The sequence below is a fragment of the Symphalangus syndactylus genome, chromosome 11 (genome assembly GCF_028878055.3).
Source record: "Symphalangus syndactylus isolate Jambi chromosome 11, NHGRI_mSymSyn1-v2.1_pri, whole genome shotgun sequence".
In the NCBI taxonomy this organism is placed as follows: domain Eukaryota; kingdom Metazoa; phylum Chordata; class Mammalia; order Primates; family Hylobatidae; genus Symphalangus; species Symphalangus syndactylus.
Genome location: NC_072433.2, coordinates 18,756,291 through 18,770,688, shown reverse-complemented (window position 1 = coordinate 18,770,688; position 14,398 = coordinate 18,756,291). Strand labels below are relative to the sequence as shown.

At 48.9% G+C, this 14,398-nt stretch overlaps 1 protein-coding gene across 5 annotated transcripts in view; it reads right to left on the bottom strand.

The window, feature by feature from the left end:
• Positions 1-14,398, bottom strand: part of FSTL4 (follistatin like 4) — a 421,165-nt gene that overhangs the window by 196,404 nt on the left and 210,363 nt on the right. The window lies entirely within an intron of this gene.

The following is a 14,398-nucleotide window of genomic DNA, read 5'->3' as shown; positions in this document are numbered from 1 at the left end:
AAAAATTATACATGTAAGAGATGTGGCATAGCAGACAGAAATGTTAAATGACAACATTTAACATTTCAAATCAGTCTTTATTGCAGCTCTCCTCCTCACCGGTTGAGTGGTGTTGGGCAAGCATTAAACCTCTGTGAGCCTCAGTTTCCTCACTTGCCAAGTTAGGGGTAATAACAGTCCTTACCCTGAAGGGCTGTCATAGGATTAAAGAACAGAAAGTGCACAGAATGCTCAGCCTTGGACCTGGCATGTCACACGGGCTCTTTGAGTTAGTTGTTACCCTGCCCTCCATTCTCATCCAATCTCTGGTTTTTTAAAAAGGGTAAGATGTGTAAAATCACAATCATTTGCTGCAAAGCTTGATGATTATAATCACGGCCAGCACAGTCTCTGTGGGGCTATAGCCACAGGAATCCTGGTGGTGCCTTCACTCCGAGTTCTTTCCTTCCCAGCCTTCTAGACAGGCACGCTCAAGTGTGCATCTTGTTTTGTGCAAACTGTTTCTCTAAATTAGTATATGGGCTTCTGTCGGCATGTTTTACAGAAAGAAACCACATTTCTCAGCAGTGGACTTTGCCTTCCCTTTGTATAGATTCCCCATTTCTTCAGGTCTTCCTGATACCCACAGTTGTTTACACTGAGAACCACAGAAGTTTTTAATACGGAAAGTTCGTTCCTTTAAAATTGCTAGGAGAATGTTTACTGAGACAAGCCTGGCATATAAACAAGATCTTCATGTCACTGAAATTTGGCAGGGGGCAGAGGTGGGGACACTGGTGAGAAGGAACCCAGGCAGAAGTGGAGACACAGAAAGGAGTGACCGAGAAATATGGGCGTTTTTCTTCCTGTGCGATGAAGCCCTCACCCTGTATTTCATGTGGCATTGGCGGGGACTTTCTTCCTTTGTAATGTGCTCACTGGGGTTGTCACGTCACATAGCCATGTGGAGACAGCCACTGAAGTTCAAAGACAAGATGGGTGTAAATGTGATTCATTTCATTAAAACAACTGGATATACAATACTTGATGTCTGCGGTAACTCTAACTTCTCCTCATTTCCCTTTGGGGAGTGAGAGTTTTTAGGTACCTGCTGTCTGATCAGTTGCAAGTGCCAAGTCTGGTGGAGGAGGAAGGAATGCAGCCATAACATCAGCAAAGCTGCATGAAGTATTTCCCTTTGCTGCTGCCCCTGCCCTGTACCTCGTTGTTCATGTCCCACCCACCCACTCTTCCAGGTTCAGGTCAAGCCCCACTCCCTGACAAATATCCCTCCTAATCATGGGAGTGGCCACTGACACACAGTGAAAGGGGATAGGCAGGTGCCAGTACTGGTGCTGTCATTTACAAGTTCAGTAACTGGGAAAGTTATTTGGCTTCCCTTTGCCTCTCAGTAAACACCAACTAGGAAAAGGAGTGCATGAGATGACATCCATACAGCCCCTGGCGGTGGGCTGGCAGCCTGGCACATTCTCCGTGAATGAGAATGTGTATTTCCCATGATCCTATCCACACCACCCTGATGGCCATTCCTTCTTTTCTGCAAGGCTGTGTCCCATGGTGGCCCTTTATTGCCTTGGGGGTTGAACTTCTACCTCTATCTCTTAACAGGGCAGCTCTTCTACTTTCTTTGCCTTTTCTTGGCAACAGAGTTTGGCTCTCATGCATTTCTCTCTAATTGGTTAATCACATTGTATTGACTACAACATTAGAACCAATAGTTCAGGCCTTCCCAATAGTCCTGACCATGTCACTGGCATACTGACACATGCCCATGAACAAAGGCTACATCACACAAGGAAGACAAAGTGTGACCCGCTGGGGTTTTCTTCCACTTCAGTTGCAGCCCTGCATGCTTTCTGGGGAGCACACTGTAGCCACCGAGATGAAGGCATGGGGAGGCCCAACCGTAGGGTCGAGCACGTCAGTCAGTGGCTGATCCTTCCCATGGTCTCTGGATACACCGGAGAAGGCAGGAGGTGAAGTCTGCCAGGTCAGCTGGGAACAACCAGGGACACGTGTCTGGGGCTGCGTGAGGTTCGTTCTGGGCTCTGATGGAATATTGCCTTCATGTGTGCTTTTTAACATACTGAGTCAAGAATTATGCATGATCTGTTGAAATTCCCGTAAGTCAGTCAAGAAAATTTAGTGCACTTAATCTCATCATTTATCCTTTGCAATTTTTGGTAACTATATTTGAAAAAGTTATTTAGACACCTTCTCATTTCAAGAGCCTCTGTCCTCACCTAAGCCTTGAGTTCCTCTTTGTCAGATTCTCTGATTTCTCTGTAGAATGTGAGGGGTTCATCTTTCACTTTTTTTCCCAGCCAAGAGTACGTGGGTGGTGTATTATTTGAACCCTTGCTTAGCAGAAAATACTTGTTATTGTTTCCATACATGGATCACCATTTGATAAGTGTAGAATTCTTGCATCACGGTCTTATCGCCCCAAAACTCCACCAATGTTCTTCATTGCCTTCTTGCTTTTTAATATCGCAGGAAAGTCCAAGGACAGAATGTTTTTTTCCTTCACACCAGACAGTGTCTGAGACTCACCTTTGACACAAATGTAACTGAAGGGGAGAAGCTGCCCCTGGGCAAGCTGGTCAGCTGAAACCACTCGAGAGCCCCCAGTGCAACACCAGGTAGAATTTTTTTTTTTTTGTCTGCTTTGTTTTTCTCTTCCTGGATACTTCAGATCACTTTAATTTTTTTTTCAAAACCTAAAATGTTAGCAATTATATTTTGACTTATTTGATAAATCTTTCAGCATAGGGCACTTTTTTTTTGGATCTCTCTTTGCTTATTATGTCCATTTGAATTGCTCTGAGGTCTTGAAGATAACCAATCACTATTATTTTAAATCTTTTATCTCTGTCTTACATAACTATAATCCTCTCCCACACTATTTTTTAAATCTTCTTCTCATTCTCGGTGTATTCGGGGAGTGGTTTTCAAGTTTGTTCCCTGTATTGGAACAACTATGATTTCTGTATTGTTAATCTTTCCTTTTACTGCTTGAAGTAGAGAAGGAACTTCTGCAATTGTATTTCAGGTTCTTTATATTCTTTCCTTACCTCCCCCAGCTTCCATTTTATTTTTGACTGTAGCTCAGCCAATTTACAATCCCATTTTTTATCTCATTTCAGAGTTCATGTTTTCTTGAATTGGGAGTAGAACACAGTTGCTGTCTAAAATGTGCTTCTGTTTCTTGTAATAATTTTTCCCCAAAGCATGCTCTTTTGCTGTATCTTAAGTGTGTGGTCTCCTCCTCCTCTGTTGCAGAAGCCAGCTTCCCTTTCATTCTTGTTCAGACAGATCTGTTCAGGCTTTACCTCTGTTTACTCTCACCGCAGCCCAGTGAGACTGACCAGACTGGAATTACAGCTAAATCCATGGTCAATGCCACGACATATTGTACCTGGAGAGGGGTCTTAACTTCCCTGTAACCAGCATTCATGGCTAAACAGTTAAGAGACACCCTTGAAAATCTGGAGTTCTGCACGTGGGTGGGAAGGAGAACAAGGAAGCTCACTGTCTACGGAATTAGGATGATGTGTCACTGACCCTTTCTGGTACCACCTCTGCCCCTACCCTGGTGACCCCTTCTGAAACCTCCTCCTTGGTCTAGGGTATTTCTTCTTTTGCAGCTTTGCAAGAGACATCTTCCTTGCCCCTGCTTTCCTGTCCATCACCCACCTATCCAGAAAGGTTCTGCCCTTCATAACCTCTGATGCCTCTAATCTAGGGTTCCCCAAATCATTGGACAAGCTTGCACGGAGAAAAGATTAAAATCTCAGCTATGAGGACTCATGCAGACCTGGGTCTGTACAAGCTCCACCTGACCGGATATAAGCAAAGATCTCTGCAAATCCCTATAAAAATACCTTGGGTTTATTATATTTTGATGGAAATATGGATCACTGGATGAGCATCTGAGAAACAGAGACAAAAATGGGATGGAGAAAGACAGAGAGAGACAGAGATGTACAGGTGTATTGGAGTAAGAGTCAGAGAGCTAGCCAGGCCAAATGAGCAAGGGAGGCAAAGGCTCAAGGAGGCATTTGCTGGACCACTGTAGACCAGGCCTTTGGGCACACCTTAGCCAACTGAAGGGGGCATGGGGTGCACTGAACACAAGCAGTGGAAGAGAAAGCACAAGTTCCCTAAGGAAGACAAGAAAAGAGAGATGGCTGCTAAGTTCCTGGATGAGCCCTTCTTTCCAGCTACAAAGAGAAATGCACAACTCAGATCACCCTGCTTATAATAAGTGGACGGAGTTCACTGCATCTGGCTATTTTAATTACCTGCAAGCAAAGTGATTTTGCTACTTTCATTTAGAGGAGCTTTTTGAAAGTAGTTTTCACTCTGATTACTTTCATTAACAAGTGATCAAAATGCATCAAAGCAGAGATGAGCACACAAGAAGAAAAGCAGAGGGAAGAACTCTCTAGGAGATGTCCAAACCCAGCAGTCACTGTGAAACTCTGTCTTCCCTCATTAGCCTGGAGAATACATGTGTTCTGGATCTGGGCCTCATGAGGCACCCAGGTGCGGGACTGGGCACAAGCTCACCTACAATCAGGAAGCATGGGTGGTTCCCAGAGACCCAGGATGCTGTGTAGGGATGGGCCCCAGCTTTCTGTAGTTCTGTCCCTCAGTTCTCCTGACCGAGGACTCAACTCCACAGACCTTAAATTCAAGGTTTGGTGTGCTCTTGTTCCTCATGCATCCAATGAGCCTGCTCTGCTGGGAAGTGTTTACTCCTGAAGACACTCTCTGCTGATGGAGATGAGCAGTCATTTACTCTCCCCTGGGTCACTGCCTCCTAATCCCCCTCATTTATTTCAGTTAATTTGACACAGTGGCAAGTGCTCCCCCCTAAGATGGCCCAAAATGGGTCATTGCTTCCCTGTCCAGAAAAGCAGGCAGAGAGGCTGAGTGCCCATGCCAGACACAAGGGCTGGGGCGAGGGAGGGAACAGTCCAGCCCCCAGGCCTCTGCTCAATTCTTGTACCCACTGTCCTCCCAGCCACTGGCCCCTTAAATGCCTTATATCACCAGGCAGCAGAGGAACCTGAAAGGGATCCCACATCTAGAAAAGAGCATGAAAGTCCTGTCCTCGAGCTTGCTAGTGAGCATAAAACACTTTGAGGCAGGCGTACAGAGACCACGTATTTGAGTTCTGGCTGGTCTGACAGCTGCTGAGTCTATCACACAGATAATTAGATAAACTGCTTGAGCACAGAGATTCAATACATGGTGTCATTTAGCAGCTGCTACATGGGGGCCTTGATCTTAATTGAAGGCACAATAGGGGAGAACCTTAAAGGAGTCCCAAATCAACTTCTTCTTGCTCCAGTAATTAAACATCTGACTCCTGGTGATCATCTGAAACCTCTCAAGTGTTGGGCATAGGGTCCACTCACATGGATCTGAGCACCTGAGCCACCGGCACCCCTCCTGTCCACACAGGGCCTTCCTCAAACAGCCTCCTGCGGAGGAGCCTGGGGAGGAGGCTCCATGTCACTCCCTCCCCTCGTCAAGGCCACTTTTGGGTGGGCCTCACAGAGTAATGAGAAGGGCAATATAGCCAAGTGGCAAAGAGCTTGGGCTTCCACTGGCCAACAGGGCCCTATGGGGAGATCAGCCCCATCAGCCCTCTGACTTGTTCAGTTTCTCTCTGCTTACTCACCCTGGTCCAGCAAATCTGGCTCCCTTGTGAGCCCCCAAACATGCTAGGCAAGCTCCCACCTTAGGATCTTTGCAAACTTTGTATTGCCACTGCCCGGGATACTCTTCCCCCAGATATTCAAATGCCTCACTACCTAACCCCCCAGCCTGCTGCAGGCCTTTGCCCAAATGCCACTTCTCATATCAGAGGCTCTGGCTAACTGCCCTCCTGGCTTTATTCTGCTCCATGGCACTTGTCACCATCACATAGACTTCATCTCTTGTTTACTGTCTGTTTCTCCCACAAGACTGTACCTGCCATGGGGACTGGACTCTGTTTTGTTCCCTGCTGTGTCCCCACATCTCCGAATAGTATCTGACTCATAGTACATGAATGTTGCTGAACAACTGGACAGAAGGGTTCGAGCAGGACAGTACCATGGTCAAAGTTCCATCTTGGAAAGCTTACTCTAAATGCCATATGGAAAGTGGATTTGAAGAAGCATCTGACCCAGGGCTCAGAGAATAGCTAGGAGGCCATAGAGGTCATCCAGCCAGGAGATGATGGTGGGATGGACCATCCCAGGTGGAATGAGAGGTAGACTGAAATGTGAGGAGAGGTCAGGGATGAAGATATGGTTGGGTCTTTGCTCATGGGACAGTCTGGGTCTTTGAGGCATGGCTGCAACTGTGAGAAGAGAGCCCCAGGGGACACACCTGGAAGCAGCTGCAAGAGAAGGAGGGGCCTATGGAGAGCCAGAGGGATGGGGGCTGGTCCCCAGAAGACAGTGGAACAGGGTTGCAGGAAGGATGCAGCAAGACCAGGCCTGGAAAGTGCCCTCTTGGCGTTTAGAAGGGAAAGGTGATCTTAGCAAAGTCAGTAGCAGGGGTAACAGGACAGGAGCTAGATGCAGATCCTAGAGGGCGGAATTCAGGGAAGTTGCAGAAGTGGAGACAGCCAGTGCAGGAAATGCTCTGCGGCCTGACAGGGAAGAGATGAAAGGCTACCCAGGAGGATGCTGGGACAACAGCCTGCTCCTCTGGGCTTTAGGATGAGAGAGACTGGTCTGCCGGCAACCAACGAGACTGAGGAGTGCACAGCAAAGGAAGGGGGGTTGGAGAAAGAAGGACAGGGCGCCAGAAAACAGCAGGAAACAATGTGGGGGACTCGGAGGCTGTAGCTGGTTTCCATAAGTGAAATCAATGCACCGCGAGACTTTCTCAGCTCAGTAACGTCTTAGCAATTTTTAATTACTGGAACGTAATTAATTCACTCAAAGTGCAGCAGTTCTGTGGAGCACACCACACATGCCGAACTGATAATATTCTTGCACATTTGTGGGGTGCTCACACCAAGACAGTTCCTTGCATAAAACCTGGGAGAAATATCCAAAGAACACACATATTTGTTTTAGGTCACTTTTCTTGATCCTGGAAGCAGATACTGTAAATAGGACAACTGAGCTCCCAGGGATGCTGGACTACGGGGCTATGAGGGAACTGTCAGTTCAGTCAAGTCCTCGTTGTTTTCACAGATGCTGACAGAATCTGCGGAGGAGTAAGGAGAGGATATCCAACTGAGAGACAGTCCGTAAAGATTCCCGTTTGTGCTTGAGGTCTTGGAGGCATCTCTGGCTAAAGCAGCCCCCAAAGGATAACCCAGAGAGTGGAGATGTGTGGCGTTTCTTTTGGCTATAAATTCCTTGAGGTCAGGCCTGGTGTTCTGATCATACTGGTATCCTCAGGTCCTGGCACAGCCTTAGCACCCAGTGGGTATTCAACAGATGTCTGTGAAGGTGAGTGGCCTGGCAGAAAATAGCCAAACCCTCTTCTGTGGAGCTTAATGTGAAGGCCAGGAAGAGGGCTGGGGACAGAGAGATCCCTTTGCAAAGAGTGAAAGAACAACAGCGGCTACTGGACAGAAATGTGGGTAGGCCCAGGAGTGGAAGGGCAACTGGAAGGACAGGAAAGGGAGTCTGGAGAGAAAGTGGAGGCCAGCTTCCAGAGCCAGACCAGGCTGAAGGTGGGCTTGTCCCCAGAGGCTCTGCCTGCTTTTGACCCCAGATTCCCCTGGCAGCCTTCTGGGTATCCCTGAGTTTCCTACTCATTCCTTAGAAAGGAGACAGGGGTCTGGTTTCCTGATGTCCAGAAGCTCTGTGAGTTTGGGATGATTGAGCCAGCTTTCCCTGGAGAAAGTGTAGCTGGCTTCTTAATGACCTGCGGAGCAGGGAAGCCCCGCCCAGCAGTGGCACGCAAGGCCCTTTGACTGCCCATGGCTCCTGAGCCTTCCTTCTGCACCAGGAGGTCTCCTAGGGAAGAAGCATAAAGCAATTGCATCTGTTGGGGACATGCCTTGCTGAGCCCTAACTAAAAACAGCCACAAAGCTGTGGGTGCCTTTGAAGGGCCTGCTGCAGCAGCAAAGGTTGGGCCCTGGCTTGGCTCTGCCTGTGTGACTTGGGACAGGTACTGGCCCTCTCTGGGCTTCAGGGTCCCTCTTTGGGAGATGAGAATGTTGCAGTAGCTTACCTGACACTGAGAGGTGACAGCATGCTGGCAGCCCTCGCTCACTCTCGGTGCCTCCTCAGCCTCGGCACCCACTCTGGCCATGCTTGAGAAGCCCTTCAGCCCGCCGCTGCACTGTGGGATCCCCTCTCTGGGCTGGATGAGGCTGGAGCCAGCTCCCTCTGATTGCAGGGAGGTGTGGAGGGAGAGGCACTGGCGGGAACTAGGGCTGCGTGCAGCACTTGTGGGCCAGCATGAGTTCTGGGTGGGCATGGGCTCGGTGGGCCCTGTACTCACAGAGGCCAGCTGGCACCACCAGCCCCAGGCAGTGAGGGACTTAACACCCAGGCCAGCAGCTGTGGAGGGTGCGCCGGGTCCCCCAGCAGTGCCGGCCCACCAGTCCTGCACTCAAATTCTCGCCGGGCCTCAGCTGCCTCCCCGCAGGGCAGGGCTTAGGACCTGCAGCCTGCCATGCCTGAGCCTCCCCACCACCGTGGGCTCCTGCATGGCCTGAGCCTCCCCAACTAGTGCCGCCCCCTGCTCCATGGCGCCAGGTCCCATCGACCACCCAAGGGCTGAAGAGTGAGGGCGCACTGCGCGGGACTGGCAGGCAGCTCCACCTGCAGTCCGGTGCGGGATCCACTAGGTGAAGCCAGCTGGGCTCCTGAGTCTAGTGGGGACTTGGAGAACTTTCATGTCTAGCTAGAGGATTGTAAATACACCAATCAGCACTCTGTGTCTAGCTCGGGGTTTGTGAATGCACCAGTCAGCACTCTGTATCTAGCTAATCTGGTGGGGACTTGGAGAACCTTTATATCTAGCTAAGGGATTGTAGATACACCAACCAGCACTCTGTATCTGGCTAATCTGGTGGGGACTTGGAGAACCTTTATGTCTAGCTAAGGGATTGTAAATACACCAATCAGCACTCTGTCTCTAGCTCAAGATTTGTAAACACACCAGTCAGCACCCTGTGTCTAGCTCATGGTTTGTGAATGCACCAATCAGCACTCTGTATCTAGTTATTCTGGTGGGGACTTGGAGAACCTTTATGTCTAGCTAAGGGATTGTAGATACACCAACCAGCACTCTGTATCTAGCTCAAGGTTTGTAAATACACCAATCAGCACCCTGTGTCTAGCTCAAGGTTTGTAAATGCACCAATCAGTGCTCTGTGTCTAGCTAATCTAGTGGGGACTTGGAGAACTTTTGTGTCTGGCTCAGGAATTGTAAACACACCAATCAGCATCCTGTCAAAATGGACCAATCAGCTCTCTGTAAAACAGACCAATCAGCTCTCTGTAAAATGGACCAGTCGGCAGGATGTGGGTGGGGCCAGATAAAGGAATAAAAGCAGGCTGCCCCAGCCAGCAGTGGCAACCAGGGTCCCCTTCCACACTGTGGAAGTGTTTGTTCTTCCGCTCTTTGCAATAAATCTTGCTGCTGCTCACTCTTTGGGTCTGCACTGCCTTTATGAGCTGTAACACTCACCGCAAAGGTCTGCAGCTTCACTTCTGAGGCCAGCGAGACAACAAACCCACCGGGAGGAATGAACAATTCCAGATGCGCCATCTTAAGGGCTGTAACACTCACCGCGAAGGTCCGCAGCTTCACTTCTCAGCCAGCGAGACCACAAACCCACCAGAAGGAAGAAACTCCGAACACGTCCAAACATCAGAAGGAACAAACTCCGGACACACCATCTTTAAGAACTGTAACACTCACGGCGAGGGTCCGCCGCTTCATTCTTGAAGTCAGTGAGACCAAGAACCCACCAATTCCGGACACAACACCGGTCAGCTTGAGTTCAGACTACCCTGCTTGGCACACAAGGCCTTTCCCCAGCTTGCTGTGATCCATTTGTCTGCCTTTATCCCCAACTATGCTCTCCCCCACACCCAGGATCCCATAATCACTTGCTCTTCCCCGAGACTGGAGGTACTTCATGCCTGTACCCCTAGAAAGCCTTCTCCACCCTCTCAACCTAGCAAACCTTCCCTTGCTCTTCAAGATCCACCTTGAAGGTCCCCTCTTCTCCAGCACCTTCTCTAAACATTCTCATCCTCAGGCAGATGAATTCTTACCCCAGGCTCCACTGGCATTTCCTGAGAGCCCAGAGGTGCGTTCTAGGAGCTTTGTCCAGACTGGGGATCAGAGATACCTGATTCTCCCCTTGCTTTTCTACTAACCTGCTAGATGAACTTGGGTGGCTCCTTACATCTCTTTTCAAAAACCAAGACAGAGAAAGCGATCATTAACTTTGATCAACTGGAGGTCAAATTTCTAGTCATTCATTAAATAAATATGGAGGGCCAACGTTCTTCTCTCCCCTCATTCACAGGAGGACCCACCATCCCTGACCTCTTAGCTCATTACAGAGTTGTCACATAAATGGGCAAGGGTCTTATAGCTTGTTGCATCTGCTCCTTGAACAAGCCGTGATGTTACAACGGCACCAGCATCAGTGCTGTTGACACTGCTTAGAGAAGAATGCTCACTGCACGCCAGGTGCTGCTCCTGTCATACTCACAACACTCTACGAGGTAAGTGCTGTTATTATTCCCATTTTACAGATGAGGTAAATGAGGCACAGAAAGCTCATGTGCCAAAGCAGTGCCCTCGAGCACGTGCCACATTGTCCCATCAGCCTGGGCCTCCCTGATGCTTCCACAGGCCCCAGCACCTCTTGCTATAGGGACTGCTCCAGCAGAGTTACACCAAATCCCCTATCAATGCCTGACAGCATCACAGCCCTGCAGCAGGATCTCACACATCCCAGGAAGTGAGTCTCCCGCTGAGAGTTGGACTGGGCTGACTAAGCTGGGGATGTAAGAAGCTTTCCCTGGCAGGACAGAGAAGACTTGTGGAAGTATAGAAATGCCCCTGGAGGTGTGGGGCCCAATTTAAATTCCTAAAGTAACAAGACTCAAAGTAACAATAACAGCAACAAAATAACAAGAAGAAGAAGAAGAAAAAAGGCTCTTTGGCAGCAAGCTCTATTTGCTCTGCTAACCTGCAACAAAATACTCAGTTTTTATGTCTGTTTAGTAACAAGTAAGAAAAAAAGATGTCTTAGTGAGCCTGTAGTATGTTTAACTTGTTTCCAAAAATGGAAATGATTTCCTGTCTTTCATTAGCTTGGGAACTCCCCTCTGAAGCACCCAAACCCACCTGCAACCGCCAGCAGGCTGAGGAAGCTGAAGGGGCCCCTTAAAACGGAACCTCTAACAGTCCCCTTTCTTCCATAATTTCATGGTTTGTTTGGAAAACTGCCCAACTGTGACATTGTATCATCTGGTATAATACAACGCTGGCTTGGTGAGTGATTGCTGAAAGGGAAGCTCATCTTCGTGAACAGCGTAGGAGATAAAGCGTGAATTCAACACCAAGAAAAATGAGTTTAAAAGTGCCAACTAATACACAAATAGGAATGCGATGTCACAAGATAACTTTGAAAACACAAACTCTATAAGAAGTTAGACAGTGAAATCCACCCAGTATCTTGGCATTCTCTTGGTAGGATTTGGTGTTGAGGAAAAATGTAACTCTAATTTTGCTACAAGAAGAGATACATCTTTCCCACACCCCTGTTGCCCCTGACTTTCATGAGACCCTGTTTGTGACGCAGGGGATCTGGGATCAAAGCTGTAAACTCTAGCTGCAGCAATCCTTTTGAGTCTGGTTGATTTCCCGTACATGCTAATGATCCCTAAATGATATATTTCATTTTACATTCACAAGGAATCCCATTGCCATAGCAACTGGAATGTGATACCAGAAGTTTTCTTGTAAATGGGATTTAGAATGCTGCCTCTTCTCCCTTGCAGGGTGGTGAAGGCTATGTGTCCCCCACCAGTCCTCAGGAGAACCCCCTCCCTGACAGGAAATCAGGGGCTCTGGCCACAGATGGGGAGCTCTGGACTCTAGCAGCTTAGCCCAGCACAACCCATCACTTCTCTCCTCTTGCTCCACACACTCCAGCTGCACAAGGAATTGTCCTAATATTGACTTCTGGGGGCAGATAAAGTCTCAGAGAATGAAGTCACAACTTCTTCTTGTAAAGTCTGATAGAAATAGGGAATGAAAGATGGATGATTGTAGAATTTTTGCTTGCATGAAAAACAAGTTTTTTTTTTTGTTTCCTGTATTAATAACTCTCTGGAAATTTGGGGCAAATGACAAACTGTCATTCATGGGCCTCAAGCTGTTATTAAATATTCTGCTGCCATTGTGGGGTGGGGACTATAGGAACTTGTTCTTTATATCCTCCTTTGTTCCAGGACCCTCTGTCCCCACAGAGGCTCCCAACAGTGCCTCTGTCATCTATTTCGTTCTACTCCCCCTGGAGCCGTGGTTCTGGTGAAGGTGACATGCTCACCCCAAGGCACTCACCTCGGGGCTGGCCTGCCTTCCATCCGTCAGGCTCCTGTGAATCAGTGCCCAGGTCTTTCCTGTTTGCTGGGCACTCCCTATAGGAATGATTGAGAAGGAAAGGCAGCCCAGCTCTCCTGCCCTCCCACCAGGACTACAGCTGACCCTGAGGGTGAGGCACTGAAGGCTTTCCAGTGGAGTCCAGACCCAAGAGGCCATCTGCAGAAAGAGAAGCCCTGGCTCTAGGTGGACACTGCTGGGACAGGCCCCAGCAATGAGTGTCTGCCTGACACTCATGTCTTCCTCACCCACTCTCCAGCTACCATTAAATAATCTGGGCCCAGAAATCTCTCCCCAAACCTCCCAGGCAGAACCCTTGCTCCTGCCTCTGCATTCTTCACAGTTTGTGCATCTCTCTACTCTCGGCCTGTGGCCACGCTGGATTAGAATAAATAATGATGGCAGGTCTCATGAACACCAAATCCATGCAATGCACCAGGCAGTGTGCTAAGTGGTGTTTCTGCAGCCCCTCCTTTACTTCTCTCCATGGCTGCAGCAGGTGGGTACTGCCGTGAGTCCCATTTTACGGCCAAGGAAAAGGCCCAGAGAAGCAGAGTGATGCAACCAACACCACACAGCTGGGAAGTACCAGAGCTGGGATGCCACCCTTGGTCTTTCCGGGAGCTCACGGGCACCACTCTCCACCAAAAAGGGGTCCTTAAGAGAGGAGTTCTGCTACACCAAGTGGGCGGCAACTCACAATCTGTGAAAAGCTCAATGAGTCAGAAGGATTCGGTGGATAAATTCAATCAGCATGAAGCAGAACTGAGCCCTGATCTGCTCAAGGCTGCCTGCTCCCCGCTCCACGCCAGCTTGTCCCCACCGCTCCTCACCTCAGTGGGTTTTGCGGTGGCTGGTTTTTCCCTCCCATTAAATGAGAAATGTTGTTTGAATAACCGATGGTGAGAGAGGCTGTGCACACTCTGATGCAGAAATAGAAACTTTTAGGAAGATGCAATTTGGAGGATATTGGAAACCAGAGAATGGAACATCAGTCTATAAAATTCAACGCGGCCAATAAAGCTGGAGCAACTGGTCAAGTGTTTTAGTGTGCACGGTTGCAGAGGAACTGGCAGCACGTGGCCGGGCAGTGCTTCCAGACTGGGGACGTTTTTCCTAGGCTCATTTTGGCCTCATTTCCATAATGTGTCTCACGATCTCTGAAGCACCTCGGCATTAGCATCATAAGCACAGCTGTGAAAGTGTCCAAGACCATTGTCATCACCGGGTAAAGGTGCCTTTCCCAAGCCCTGCCCTGCCTAGCATTCCATGCTGCCACGACTGCTGAGTGGAGTGGCCCATTAGGTGGGTGCAGGTGACACAGATAGATGTAACAGAGGCCAACACACCTCAGCCATGAATCCGCCTCCACTCACGTGTCACATGCATCATACCATCCTCAGTGGGGGTCTGTGAGGGTGAGGCAGGAGCTCTGCCCCTTCCCACTTGGTGCCCAGGCCTTTACAGCCTGGACTGCTCTCACGCCTTTGTCTTCTAGTGTTGCAGGCGCTTGGCAGGTCTCTAGTCCAAGCCTCCTCCTCCCCTTCCTGTGCAACCTAAAGCACATTCCTGACCTCATGCAACTCCAGGTGGGCTCTCCTAGCTCAGGCTATGTGGGCCTGTTCCCATCTGCCTGCAAGCTGCTTCTGTCTTCTACACATTTCCTAATTCATGTATACCCATTTTGTACACAAATATTTGTACACAATAAATACTTCTACAGGCCACGGCATGTACTATTTACCAGGGCCACATCAGTCAACACAGGATGTGCATTCTGACTCTTGTATCTTC